The sequence below is a fragment of the Manacus vitellinus genome, unplaced genomic scaffold (assembly GCF_001715985.3).
Source record: "Manacus vitellinus isolate BGI_N305 unplaced genomic scaffold, ASM171598v3 scaffold_1_pilon, whole genome shotgun sequence".
Classification (NCBI taxonomy): domain Eukaryota; kingdom Metazoa; phylum Chordata; class Aves; order Passeriformes; family Pipridae; genus Manacus; species Manacus vitellinus.
The window spans coordinates 29,613,111-29,627,716 of NW_021939396.1; the positions used below are offsets into that span (position 1 = coordinate 29,613,111).

At 36.3% G+C, this 14,606-nt stretch overlaps 1 long non-coding RNA gene across 1 annotated transcript; it reads left to right on the forward strand.

Moving 5' to 3' along the window:
• The first annotated feature begins 249 nt into the window (after nucleotides 1-249).
• Nucleotides 250-10,289, forward strand: LOC108640837. Its single transcript, XR_001921529.1, has 3 exons — nucleotides 250-276; nucleotides 8,573-8,695; nucleotides 10,188-10,289. It is a non-coding gene; the product is annotated as an uncharacterized LOC108640837 (long non-coding RNA).
• The last annotated feature ends 4,317 nt before the right edge of the window (nucleotides 10,290-14,606 follow it).

The following is a 14,606-nucleotide window of genomic DNA, read 5'->3' on the forward strand; positions in this document are numbered from 1 at the left end:
CCAAACCTGACTAATCTAAGCAAACAAAGCAACCAACCAATCAACCCACAAATTATATTTGACATCATCAGATCATCTGAAACAGTACAGCATTCATCCAGATTAGCTTGGTGTACATATTTTAAGGAATAACCTAGAGTTTATATATAAGATTTTTTTTCTCTGCATTGCGGAGGTTAGGGAAGAGAAGACTCTTTGGAAGGCAAAAGATACAAGAACAGAATCATCAATGTGATGTTTTATGGTAGATATTCACAAGGGAATGATGAGGCCAAGGTAAGTACTGTCCTTAAAATGCACTACTACCAGTTCTATGACTCTTCAGGAATCAGCTGTTTAAAGCTGGTTTTGTTAATCTAATATGTATTTACATATATCCAGAGACAGGACAGGATTTCTGTTGCCATTTGTTTTTTGACAACTGGTCTGCTATTTAGTTCTCATACATTCTTTCATTAATGTCTTGGACATCTCAGGAAAAGAAGACAAGACACCAGGAATGTGGTTTAAGTAGGCCGTGACTTCATAAATAACACATCTGGGAACCATCTGGCAATGACTCGTCCAGTGCAGGTCATACTTCCTTTGTAATCCATACCACGTGGTGGCAAACTGCCATCAGCTCTCCCCCCTGCTAATATGGCCTTAGCATCACTCCTGAGACCCATGGGCCCCCTTCCCCTTAAAAGGACTGAAAATAAAGGGGCTGTATCCCAACTCGAATGTAGCCCCAACTTTCTTTCTAGTCCTCTGTTCCCTTCTCACTGCTGTTTACATTTTATCATGAAGTCAAATCCTTAGTCAATAATTACCTTCACTGGAAATTTGCTGCAGTGAGGCAACAACTTTTCTACCCTGGCCAAATTCTCACATTGTCAATAATTGCTTCCATTAGAGCGGATAACATCATATTCCTTTTCAAGTAAGAAATTTGAATAGAACACTTGAAAATATTGAAAGCACACTTCAAATGAATAGTTACCTGATTTTTCTCTTCAGTTAATTTATAAATCAGCGAAATTCCTCCTGTGATCACCTAAACTTTCTGGTGTGGTGTCCTGAAATCAGTCATTTTACTGTAATATGATCAGGCTGTACTTATGACCTCTTTTCCTAATCTAAATTCTGCCATTATTTTTCCCTCTGTTTGTTTTATCGTTATTTATCTTGATCCATTCATATGGCCTCTCCCTCATTCTGAATGAATCAGAGTTATGCCTCTCTGGTTGGGCTAATGCTTACCTGAAAGGTAACTGATGAACTTCCAGAAAAACTAGATTCCTGATGCAAGCCAAATGCACACAGTTAGCCAGAGAAGTCTGACATATTCTGAAAAATAGGCTGAACATGGATATTACTGAAAATGTCCCCTCCATACTCATGTGTCAACTCAGATATTATCTGTCACAGCCACAGTCTTCCATGTTCCTACTGCCATGTCTGCTTCAGATGCTTTAATATGCATGTGAAATGAAGAAGAACCCAGTTTATTAAGGCAATGGCTGTAGAACATGTTCTCTGACAGACATGAAATTAAATATTTTTTATGATTTAACTGCCTTCCATGAGAAGCAACAGTAGCATGGTATCAGTTGACCTCTATCCTTGTCACATCTGAATAGTTTCATTGAAGAACTCTTATGTTATTATAATACAGAAATTTATTTCCTCACCTTTATTTTTTAAGACAATATTCTAAGAAACATAGGAATTGTAAGATGCAAGGGCAGCTTTTCTTCATTTTTTTCAAATGCCTGAATTCCAGATAAGTCAAGGATCTACCTGAATTGCATTTGGCCAATTCTTCAGAAACTGTGCAACTATGCCACCCTCAGACTTACTTAAATCTCTCATAAAGTTTCTCTTAAGCTGATACATTCCTAAAATAATGATGATCAATACTAATGCAAAAGAAAACAATGACAGATTGCCTTGTATTCCTAACAAATAAAGACAAAAAATGGAAATTTGTAAAATTTTAGGACAGATTTCTCCACTTAGGAAAGAAGAATGAAATCATTCATGCTTACACACTTCTAGATGTTTTGCATGTTGACAAAATTTCTAGCAGAAATCAAGCTTTGAGAAGCCAACTGTACATAAATAGGCTCCTTGCTGGCAAATTCTCCCAATCTCTATCTCTTTCCCTCTTTGATTGATTTGAAAAATATTTATCTTGTTTTTCACTAATTGTAAAAATCAAATTACTACCACTTATGTAAATTTGAAACTTTACTTGCTTCATAATATATCAAGCTATGTTAAATGGCTGTTATGGCTGGCTGTAGACCTACTCTCCCACTTTAAGTATGGGGGAAAAAAAGATAAATCAGGACCTCTCCAAAACTAAGTACCCTGTTTCTTGTTTCATCCTTAAGAAGAAAAGGGGTCTGCTCATTACTTAAAACACAGCTGATGAGAAAGTATCAATTTCAAAGTGACTTCCCAAAATTTTAAAGGCACTGTATCTCTAGTTTATATTTTTAATACTGTAGTTATCTTTATGATCTTAACAATACTGTTTTAGTGAGAAATTAACCTAGTCTCCAGCTGAACTAACTAAATACAGCAGTGAATAGAGAGGGCAATTCACTATTTCTCATTTGTTGACAGTATCCCAAACTCACTAGTGAAAAGAATACGAAGGTCCTCTTATGAACTCTTAAGTTGAAGGGAAGTTCACTATGGTGATTGCTGTCATAAACCCTTGAACTTTAGCCAGTCCACATATATTGATCCATATTCATGCACTTTTATAACCTGCATATCTCTAGGTTTGATCTGCTGAAACAACCTGGACTTTTCAATAAAAGGTGGATTTAGACAGAAATCTACTTAATAACGTTCTAGCTCATCAGTGCATGGAGCACGGTGCAGAATAAAAGAGCAGTGAGTTAGACTCCTAGCCCCTGAGTAATGATGGGAGACATCACAGTCTCTCAAACTTAGTGCTACTGGTATGACTGACAGATGTTAGCAGACCTCTAATCCTTTGGACACACGATAGCAGATAAACACACCACAAGTGTCATATGTTCCCTGCCTTCTTACAGCAGCTTCTAGGACTAGTCAGGTGCTGAGAGAGAGATCTCTAGAGTTATAGCTGCATATGTATATATATACAAGTAGAATGTCCTCGAGCAAAGCCACTCTGTGTATGAACAGGAGCCAAGAAACCAAACCCTCTGTTTCACCAATCACCTTCTCCTGTCTTCTGCATGCTTGAGGAGAAGCTGAGGGTCCAAAGAGAAAGCGAGTTGAAAAGAGATGATATATAAAAATTGAAGTTTCTGTTGGCCTGGGCTGCTTTCAGAGCCTCTGAAAGATGTGGAATGGGTTCTCTAGATGGACAGTGCACAAGACATCTGCTACAATGCAAGCTTTAAAAAAAACCCACTCTATTGTTTTGATTCAGAAGCTTTCTCTTGTTCATAGAGCTTTGTATAATCATATCAATGTGCTTTGAGTTGCAAACTGATGAGAAGAGCAATAATTAAGAGGGTATACCAAGTACATCTGCCTTAAGCAAAAGTAATTTGCAATGCTGAATTAATGTATTCTTTGTCTATCAGTGATATTTGGTGCCACATTTGCTTCTGTTATTGTTTTGGGCATATTTATTTATTCTGACTTATTCTGTCTCCCCTGAGTGTGTTATTTCCCCAATCTCACTTTCTCTTTTTTTCCTGAATAAATGCAAAAATAAATATGCCAGGAGAATGCCTCTCTGTGATACCCTACACAAAATCAAAAGCATTTTTTATTGCTATTTACTAGTAACTCATAAAACACACACATATCTTTTGACAGAGCCAACTGTTCTCTGAGATGTAAATAATTTTTTAAATAATTTTATTTCAGTATCATTATTTTCCTCCTAATTTTATCTATTTCAAGCTTCTTGTCCAGTATTGTTGCAATAAGCTTTCTCATGATTCCAATAGATGCAACTATTATGAGATCAGTTTAATTTTTTTGAGGGCACTGTTTTAGGTATTACTTTGCCTAAACCTGTCTCCTGAAGATCTTTCCACCTCACAGATTGGCAAAGGCTAAATCTGCAATGGGATTCAGGTGTTGAACTACAGGCTATTGTGACATTTTCAGTATCCTACCACCATCCTGTTTCCCAGTGTAAGGCATGAGGTGAGTTGGGTTCTTAGCAGTTGACTCAAAGCATCCAAAAGTGAGTGGAGAGCCCTCCACTTTAAGCTAAGGATATACACTGGTTGCATACACCATGTCCCTCACGTTAACTGAGTGTGGATTTAAACTGCAATAAAGTGCTTCCTTCCACTCCGGAGTCACATCTGGAAACCCTTTCCTGAATGAGGCACCTATACCAAGACAATAATTTCCTGAAAAATAAAATCTATGGGGAGATTTTGGTTCCATTAAACCCAGCTGCCTAGTGGTTAAAGCATATCTGACCACTTTAACTGCATGAAAGGATGTAGGTGATCTATGTTTAACTGTCTTTCCATGCCCCAGTCAGACCATAATCCTGCCTGTTGGGATAGTACACTAGCCATGAGAGTACAGTAGATTTTGGGAAAAAAATCCTAGTTGCTTTTAAAACCTTTTTGTATAAACTACTTACACATTCACTTGGAGAAAGGAGTAGGAGCTGGATTTCCCTGGTGAGTGATTTAACCACCAGGCATTCTAACTCCCTCTCTGGCCTAATGAATATTTCATATTTTATTCTGTGGAACAACATATTATGCAATCATTCAATTAAGCACTGTCTCATAATGCATATGCACAAGGTGTTATTCATGAATAACACCACTGAAGCTGAGAGGCTTGTTTTGTAAAATAAAAAATGCTGTTCTTCATTATTAAGCATCACATCTTTATCGTTCTGCTGTTGAAAGCAGAGCTCACGTTTGAAAACAGTGTATCAACCAGCCATTACTGAAAATATCACTAACTCCCAATTAATTTCCAAACCAGAATGTAGAGGTTTGGAGAAAAACAATCATGGTCTTTCTCCATCGCCTAAAGCACCCTCACCTCTCTTTAAAGATACAGCCAGCTTCAAGGAGAGGGAAGACACGAACTATGGTCCAGAGAGCAGAAATACAGAAATTACAAAAGACAGAAATGAATGAGAAAAGAAGAACAAAGAAAAACTGAAATTTCAGGGCCGAGAAAACCATGTCTTACAAATAACTTTTTTTTTTTAATTTTTCTCTGAACTGAAAAGATAATTAAGAAGTTGATGCCATTGCCTCATCCTCAGGAAAAAAGTCAAAGTAAGGGAAAGAGGAGAGGAAGATCTCAAGAAGGTACCTTATCTGGCAAAACTGTTTGCTATTTTTCAGGAACTTAGCTTGCTCTGCTTCCAAAGACCACAGGTGAAGACTGGAGAAGTCTATGAAGAAGAAACTACTTGAATAGTTGGCTTAACAAGAGTCAGAAACAGAAAATTTTGAGACCCTGATTTAAATCATCATACTAGAAAATTTTTACTTCTGTGTAAAGCTTGTACAATGTTTCTTAAAACACATTTAGTGTAATCTGCAAAGATTTAACCAGCCTTTTAATGGTATTCTGAAATGGATTGAAATGTACTGGAATCTGTCACAGATGGGTGGCTGGAGTAGCCATTCCATTCGGTTAGCTGGAATTCCATTTGGGTAGCTGAAGATACCTGCTAAACCTGATAAACAGCCCCAGTGCTCATGGAGCTTCCTCTAGGTCACAAACTTCTCTGAACATAAATGTGCATAGTAAGGTCTTGTGAGTCTGCCATATGACAGGAGAGAAAAATGTCAGGTTTGAGTTGTGCTAAGAAGCCATATTATAGTTTGATTTGTAGTTAAGGGAGAGACAAGGGGAGAGGAGACAGTTATGGGGACAGTAAGTGGGATCAATCTGTCCTTTAGGTCCTTTGTTAAGGTAACATAAGGTTGTGCATAAATATCTTCTTCTAGTGACAGAGCTATTAAAGGGCCTGATTCCCTATTACAGGAGCTCTTATGCTTCCAGGAGTGGGATTTGTGTGTACAGGAACTTAAAGAAGAGCTATGTTTATGTGTTTTCCATTACTCTTTTGTTTAGGAGGTAATTAAGTCTTTAAACTTTCAAATAAACATATGTTCATATGCAATTTTGACCCTGTAGAAAATAGAAAAATTATGACAGTAACATCAGTCAATTGCAATCATGAGTGTTTGCCATTCAGTACCACGAAGAGATGAGAAGACAGGATAGACAAATGCTTATAAGCTCAGCTATGGTTGCACAAAGATACAAAACTATCATTTTAAAGTCAGTTTTCTTTATATTTTAGTTGTATTGTATTACTAAATACTGTCATGAAATCAAGATCCTTGCTTTTTACATTTCCATTCTGCCCACTTTAAGTATACTAATTTGCTTTTTCAAGTTTTAAAGTATTCTAACCTTTTGTTGTCCTCTTTCAAAAATAGTCTGCTATAAAAAGTTCATATTGATCCTCTGCATTAATCCTTGATGAGAAGTCCTGCATTGAGCTAGTTTGGCCAAATTTCCTTTCCAAATTAAGTTACTCAAGGTCAAAACTACTACTGTTCAAGCCATTCTCTTCAAGCATCAAGTACAAAGCTAAACTTTCAAGACTTGTGAACTTGGAGTAGAAGTGCTATTATTCCATAAGTTCCCAAGTCTTTGTGCATTTCAGTTTTCACAAAAGTTATGCACTTGAGCAACAGAGAACTAAAACCCCACAATTCTATAATGAGAACTAAAACCCCCATGACTTTATTACATCAGTCAGTATTTTCCGAAAGCTTTAGAGAATACATTATCTTCTGAGATAGTTTTGCAGCCTACAAATGGCAAAATTTGAAAATTGCTGATATTATCAGTGATCATATAGAATCCATAAACACATTTCAGATTGTATTCAAGAGCATCACAAGTTTTGCTGTACACTTAAAAATGAATCCTATTTATGGGTTTCAATTAGAGTACTTCAGAAAGTGACCAAAACTGAAAAATCCACACAGTGCCTTGAACAATTTCATGAATTTTTATACCCATAGCTGTAGGCACTTCATGCAGGTGAGATTTAGTGCTAAATTTATCAAGTCAAAGGAAATCTTTTCCTCGCTGCATTGGTTAGGATCTTCCTCTGTAATCAGTCAGTAGTCAAGTCTCACATAATTCTGCACTGTATTTCTGGGAGGCGTCACTGTTTACTAAGTGATGCTATTCACTTTTAATGTGCAAGGTCTGTGGACACTTGAGCAAGGCTGAGAAATCCACAAGGTATCTAGTTCGGCATTAAATTATATTTAGGGGCCTAATTTAAGAATGTTATTTTATATTAATTAGCCTTTTAAGTTCATTTAAGGCCCTTAAAATTCACACAGACAGTGGGGCCTCTGTTTCATAATTATCTTTATAAAAGTATTCTGGCTATAAAAATAAACAAAACCAGAATCAGAAAGAGTGAAGATTATAATCTCCTTTCAGTATGTGTATTTAAAAGCATCAATGTTCACTCTTTTTTCCTCCAAAAAATGAGTTAATTTGCAATTAATAATTTACTACTAACTTTACTGTGTGTTTAATTGTAAATATTTTATACCATCCTTTTAATGGAAATTTTTTTCTTGAACTTATTTTAAAGTGATTTTATGCTATACAATGAGATGGAAAAATCACTAGTTTTGGCTTTCCCTTTGTTCACTTTTTCAGCAGAACTCTGTTTTTTTATTGAAGTGTTGAATCTCAGTAGAACCAAAACTTTTTCTGATTTTCAGGGGAAAAAAAATCCCTAGCCAGTATTTTAAACAAATATAATTTCCAAATATCTTAAAAATACTATTTTTCATCCTTCTTCCTTTGATAGAATAGGAAAAAAACCTTTTTTCTTTGTATCTCATCCTGTCACCACCACTACTTGAGGTTAACATATTGTCTGTCTACTTTTAATAGAAACATTCCTCATGTATTCTAACAAATCACATATATCTGAATTCTACATACAAAGCTGTAATTCCATTGAGAGTTTGTAGTGACATTGATAAATGATGTCACCAGAACCCTTTGCTTGAATTACAATCTTAATTATGTACACCTGGGTTCTTATTATTTCTTATATTATTTCTGTCATAGCACTATCTTGTCCTATTCTTACTCTGATGCTAATTTGTTTTATCAGTAGCTAAGGCACTGCAGCTTAGCAAAGCCTGTCCACAGTGTTTAAATAACTGTAAATTTCTTCCTTGTTATTGCTGTTTTAAAAACAGAATTCAGCAGTAAACAACAAAGTCAATGAGGATGACACAGATTTATGTAAAATTTTGGGGGCTTGTTTTTGTTTCCCATGGAGTTTTCTTAGGACTATCCAGCACTTCTGACTGCTTCTAGTTGCTTCATATCTCTTGAGAAAAGAAGAGCAAAAAGGTTTGGTTACTCAGTTATTTTTGTGGGAGAGGAATTCCCATATGGCTGAAAGTGGGAAACACTGTATTGTAAGCCTGAGAATGGGAAATGCAAGTTTCTTCTAGTTCTCATTCTCTTAGTTTTTTTTTCTATATTCACCTTGTGAACCTAATGAAGATTACTTTTGTCACAGAAAATATAAAAGACTCTGCTCTGAGTGCATGTGTGGCCAATGGAATCCCTTTTAAAAATGATCAATCAGGCTGTGACTTGCTTTGCTCTGGAAGCCCCTTGAAGAGACAAGCTTACAACAAAGGTGATTAAAAGCTCACAAATCCACTTTATCCTCCTAACATTTAAAAAATATGAAGAAAGCCTAGACTTTTAGGATATAACTTGTGCCTGTTCATTATGTTTATTTAACTTGAAGAATGTAGTTCCTATCTTGTACAATACAGTTACACACTTGCTAAAAGTTCAGAGCTATTTTTGAACTTAGTCTAGCCAGGCAAATGTATACATGAGCTGGGTCAGACTTGGAAAAGGAATTGGAAGATTTTGGTTCTTACAGCCATTTATTCCTCCTTCTTTCCCCCCCTCCCAAGTTTTCTCTTATTTCTATCTGTCAACAAAATATGAACTGCGTCCTCTAGAAAAATGTACATTTCTGCTTCCTTCATGGTCAGATTAGTTAGGACTGAATATTAACACTTGTCTTCCTACCCATCACTAATGATCACACATTCTTTTCTCTTTCTGCAATAGTAATCCTCAAAAGCATAAAACAATAAGAATGAAAACGCTCTGAATTTTGGACCATTCTACACTGGAGTATCAGGAGAAAAACAAAAATAAAGAGGTGCATGAACAGAAATCCAGACAACTCTATCATAAATATAATTCCTGTACCAAAGTTGTTTTAAATAAATTTTTACTTACCTTTTAGCTTAGTCAAGATGACTAGTATATTTATGGGCGTTATTTACTTGTATATGAACAATCACATATGCTCAACCCTACATTATAGAAACAATTAATTCTTAACTCTCTGCCATGGAAAATTTTTACTTATATTATTTCTCTTGCCAGTTATTACATTCATCTTTACAGTCTCAGATCTTTCTCATGAGATGCATAGGTCCAAATGAGACTTTGAACTTTTCCCATGCTGTTTCTTAAGCATTAGGTCTGTTCTGATGGCTCTTCCTGTTCCAGAAGTATATGACAAGTTCCTTCAGAAAAGATTCAGGCCTTCTTCCATTACCAGGAGAGACTCTAATTTTTACTGTTCCACAGCCTCTAAAATGTTAATTAGACTCTTATCAACTCTAGAGTTGTAATTCTGGACTCTGCGTATTTGTCCGTAAATCCAGCCTATGTCATTAATCATGACCTTCTGGAAACTGCACAAGCTATCACAACAGTGAAGAATACTGAAAACTCTAGGAAGGTGGTTCAAAAGCCAGCACTGTCAGGTCAGAGAAAATCTAAGCCTGCCTTTACATTTCTAACCCTTTATACACTTGGATCAGTTTTCAACAAACTTTTTCACACTTTGGAGGGATCTGCTTTTAAGGTCTTGGCATCCAAAGCTCACTTTGATTCCAGCCAAGGTTTGAATTGCATGCTAGTTGTTTTAAATATACACCAGCTAAATATGCACCAGTTTCTCATTCTGGTACACTTTACATTTTTGAGAGTGTATAACAAATCTTTTTCACTCCTTAGTTGATATATATGCATGTGTGCACACACATGAGAATTTGCATAGATGCTCTTTGTGAATGCCCTTTTTTTGTCATTCTAAGGTCTGAGACATGTAAGTTATTACCTAAAACTTGGAGTCCACTCTGAAACACAATTCAAATAAATAACAAGATGAAGCACAGATACTGTTATAAGCTGCTGGAAAGATTTGAAAAAGGTAAACTCTTCCTGGTTTACTAGTTTTACTTTGGTCTTTCTGTGATCTTCAGTAAAAAAAGTGATAAACTAGGGAAAAAATATTGCTGGAAACTTAACATACATGGCGTACTAGGCAGAGCTTAATACACATAAGGTTCCATAAAAAGCAGTGAGACAATAAACCTAAGTTAAATACTTGGAGTCCAGACCTCTAAAGTTCCATTGAATCAGAAGTTTTACAGAATCTCATTGCTAACATACATTTCCACACTTGGTAAAAATTCAAGTACAAAACTGACTCACACTAGAGAGAAGAGGCAGGGGAACAGATTCCTGTGGCGAGGATCCAGTTCTGTAATTTTCCTATTAATTTTTGTTTGTGGAGATAAAAGAAGTTCCTATGTAATTAGAGAACCTAATGGGACAGCTTCCTTATCATTTTAAAATGAATTCTGTCATTGGTGAATAATGCTTAGGGGTGGTTCATATAGAATAGGTATGGCCTGGAACAGAACTAAATGAAACTATCCCAGGGCTGCTTATTTTAGTTGTTTAAATGAAAGATAAATTATTTTTTTCCCTCAAAGACTATGAGTTAGGACCAAAAAACTATTCAGCTTGCTGTTTTAAGCAGGCACATGGACTTGCCTTCTCTGTTTATTGTGAGACACTCACTGATTTTTATTTTTTTCAGCTCAGTTATAAGACTATTTATAACTGGGATCCAAATGAAGGTGTAGAACTGACCAGTACTTCACTGTGCATTCCTAAGAGCACTTTGCTTAAAAAGTGCTTTGTTTTTTTCCTATATTTCTTCTTTCCCTGTCCTTTGTTTCCTTCCTTCAAAATACACTTTACCTGCGTCTTCATGTTAAAGCGAACTCTTTATTACACAATATATTTATTTTTCTTCCAAAGCCAAACGTGATCCTAATTAGGTAAGGGTCCCTTTAGTGTTCTATTACCACAAAACATTATTAATAACAGCAACAGCTGAAAGAGAGCAGTGATCCTGCAATCAAGCACTTATGATCTGTTCTTGGGCATGAGAGGTACATAAATGCTCTTTGGGTTAGATTCCAATGTCAGTTACCCAACTACAAATTAGATTTAACTCCACTGAATTTAAGTGTTTTAATTTGTCCATGCCTTTGTCAGGGGGGCTGGAACTAGATGATCTTTAAGGTCCTTTCCAACCCAAACCATGCTATGATTCGAGGAATGCTAATACAGGTGTAGACTTCATCAGATTTTTTACATTTTTTATTAAATAGTTTGCTTCAAAACTTTGCCATGTTCACCACTGAGTCTTTTGGGGGTGGGGAAGTGCAATCTCAAAAGCTAATATTTTTAATTATTTTTTTAATGAGTCCTATACAGTTATTTTTTAAAAAATAATAAAATCAAGAACAAACTACTATATCAGTTAGTGTCCTGGAAGACATATTTTCCAGTCTTTCTTTGAGATTCTAAAATAAAACAATAGATACGCAGAATACACTGGTCAGTGGCCCTTGCCCTGAACATGTCTGGGATACAGGTTCACTCAGTCATCAGCCAAAGCTGAGCCGCACTCAGTTGTACTGGGTGGCTGCTGCCTCCACACTTCACAGTAGGAAGAAAATTATTTCATTCCTTCCTGGTTAACTCAAGATGAAGAAATGGGAAACGTCCTAAAAAAAAATTTCTCACAAAAAGGGAGACGACAAGGATTTGGAAAGTCATTTTACTCATTTCTTCATTTCCCATAAGTTGTGTGTTTGCTATTTTCTCTAATTACTGTGAAGAACAAACTTCTTTCCTCCACATTCCTCCTCCTCCTCATTATGATTTCCCTACCCTTATGGGGCCCAAAACCAGAGACCCTATCATTAATCTTCTTTCCCAAAGTGTTTAGGTCCATGAGGTCTGGCTTTAATTACCAGCCATGAGAAGAATTAATTACCCTGGCCTAACAAAGACAGGATGGTGGAAGGAGGGCAATGTTGTGAGGATCTGACAGTGCACATTTTGGCATTTTAGATATTCCCATTGCTACTTCTCTGTCACTTGAAAAAAAAAAAAAAGATAAAAAGACAAGTATGCAGTAGTTATTCCAAGTTTACAAATGCCTCCAAAGATACCTTTGTGGGAATTAAAGTTCTCCTTGTGGGAGTACTTGTAGAGTGTAGAGCAAATAGATAGCACTTCAACAGTGAATGCATAATCATAATGAGTTGACCAGTGACTCAAAGCTGAGCTATGCAAGCCTAAAATAAGTATTACAAATGTGGGAGTCTATAATTCTCAATCAAGGGACAAAATGTTTCACTGTTTTAAATGTAAAAAAGCTACTTATCCTTCTGTCAGCTGAAGTTGGATGTGGCCACATTACTTCTGAAAAGTTCTCATTTTCTGTGGAATTGCACTAGTTCATAGTACATTTAATATCTCCAAAATACACTCTTTTGCTTTAATAATCTTCTTACTTAGCATGAAAATCAGACTGGAACACTGATTTACAAATAAACACTCTATACTGAATGGAGCTACAGCTTGTTGAAGTTAAAGCACTTCAATATTTGTGTCAATAAAACATGTTGTTCCTCTGATCTTTCTATGTACCCAAATGAATTGACTGAGTGCTTTAAAGTATTGAGTATATCACAGGAATAGCATTTAAAGGGAAAGATGCGTAGGGCAACTTTATGTTACTTAGTAACTGGGACAATAACATTAAAAATTATAAGTGAAATGGGAGCCACTCCAGGAAAAATACATAATATCTGAGCTTGCAGTGATAAAACATCTTGCAGAAGGCTTGAAAGGGCTAAAAAGTTTGTAACTTCTCTGGAGAATCTGGCATTCAGCTATTGAATTTGGTGGTTGTTGGGTTTTGGTTGGTTTTTTGTTTGTTATATTTTATTGGGGTTTTTTTGTTGGTTTGTTGGTTTTTGATTTGGGATTTGTTTTCTTTTCTGGCTGAGAACTGTGGCATAACACATCTGACACAAATGTGGCATGGTACGGAGTTTCTGCTCAAGAAGTCATCAGCTGTGCCTCATCTTTACCTATTCTCATAGCCTGGGCTGTATCATCCTCTGCTGTACTCCCAGTGTATTCAGCAGTTCTTCCTTAACTGAGGAATCTCTATTAGGGATATTACTGATGCTTGGAAGACACCACACTGACAGGTATCATCAGTCATCCCATGCTGCTTTGTGATTTTAAGGTATCTGAAGTGGTCCGAAAAGTAAGAGCTAGATAGCTGGGCTTCCAAAAGCAATGTTTCTATGCTAATGTGCTGCTCTGCCTGGTTTAATAGATGCTTCTTTCTACCTGGTTTTAATGTTGACTTCTGAAAAACAGTGGCTCTTTTATTGCCTGGAATGGTGTGCAGCAAGCCCTTTCATCCTAAGTGCAATGTCTGCAGAAACTATCTTGCTGTGCCATCACATCCAAAGCCTTGGATCATCTTAACTCAACTGCTAGGTATTTTGTGCTACATTACTAATTACTGCAAGGCTTTTAACATTCATTTCTTTCAGTAAGATTTGTTCCACATATTATGATTCCTGACTCAGTCTATGATGCAGAATGAATCATATTTAATTGTCCCAGCCATGGTAATTATGTTATGAGAATTAGGAACATAGTGTCTTTCTGGTGAATATTACCTATGCCTTTCTTTAGGGCCTGATTTCTCTTTAATTGATTTTGTTGGAAGGCTTAGCCTTTGGGGGATGCCTTTCAGGGTCAGAAGAATTTTTACATCATGGGAGCTTGTATGACAAAGTATCCTGTGGGGTTTATACATAGTGTGAAAATAGCTGTGTCATCAAAGTTCTTAGTCTGAAATTGGGTTTGGTTTTGTTTTTTAAATACACCTAAGTTTCTCAGATTGCATAGAGAAAGTATTTTCAATTTTCTTGAATGCCTCCCATCGTTACACCTTCTGGATGACAGACAAACTGTGTTGAAGAGCTGCTGTGTCAGTGGTTTATGTTGCAGCTGACTCACTGTAAGTTTCATGCACGCACAAAAGTTAACAGAGAAATGTTTGTTGATTTGCTGAGTGCTATGCAATCCTTCATGGGTCTGAAGAGATCATCCATCTGAAATCACGTACAATAAATACATTAAGTAACACATTATCTAATGCTTTTCCAAGTCTTATCATTAATGAATGCTGCAAGTATTTGTATATTCAGGTTGCTGCTCAACCTCCTGTGACAGATAAGAATCAAATTACTCTACCATGAATGGCCTGTAAGAGACCTGGGGCAGTAAGTGATGCAGTCTGTGCAATGGCAGAAAGGAATGCACGTTTCTGAGCTCAATTC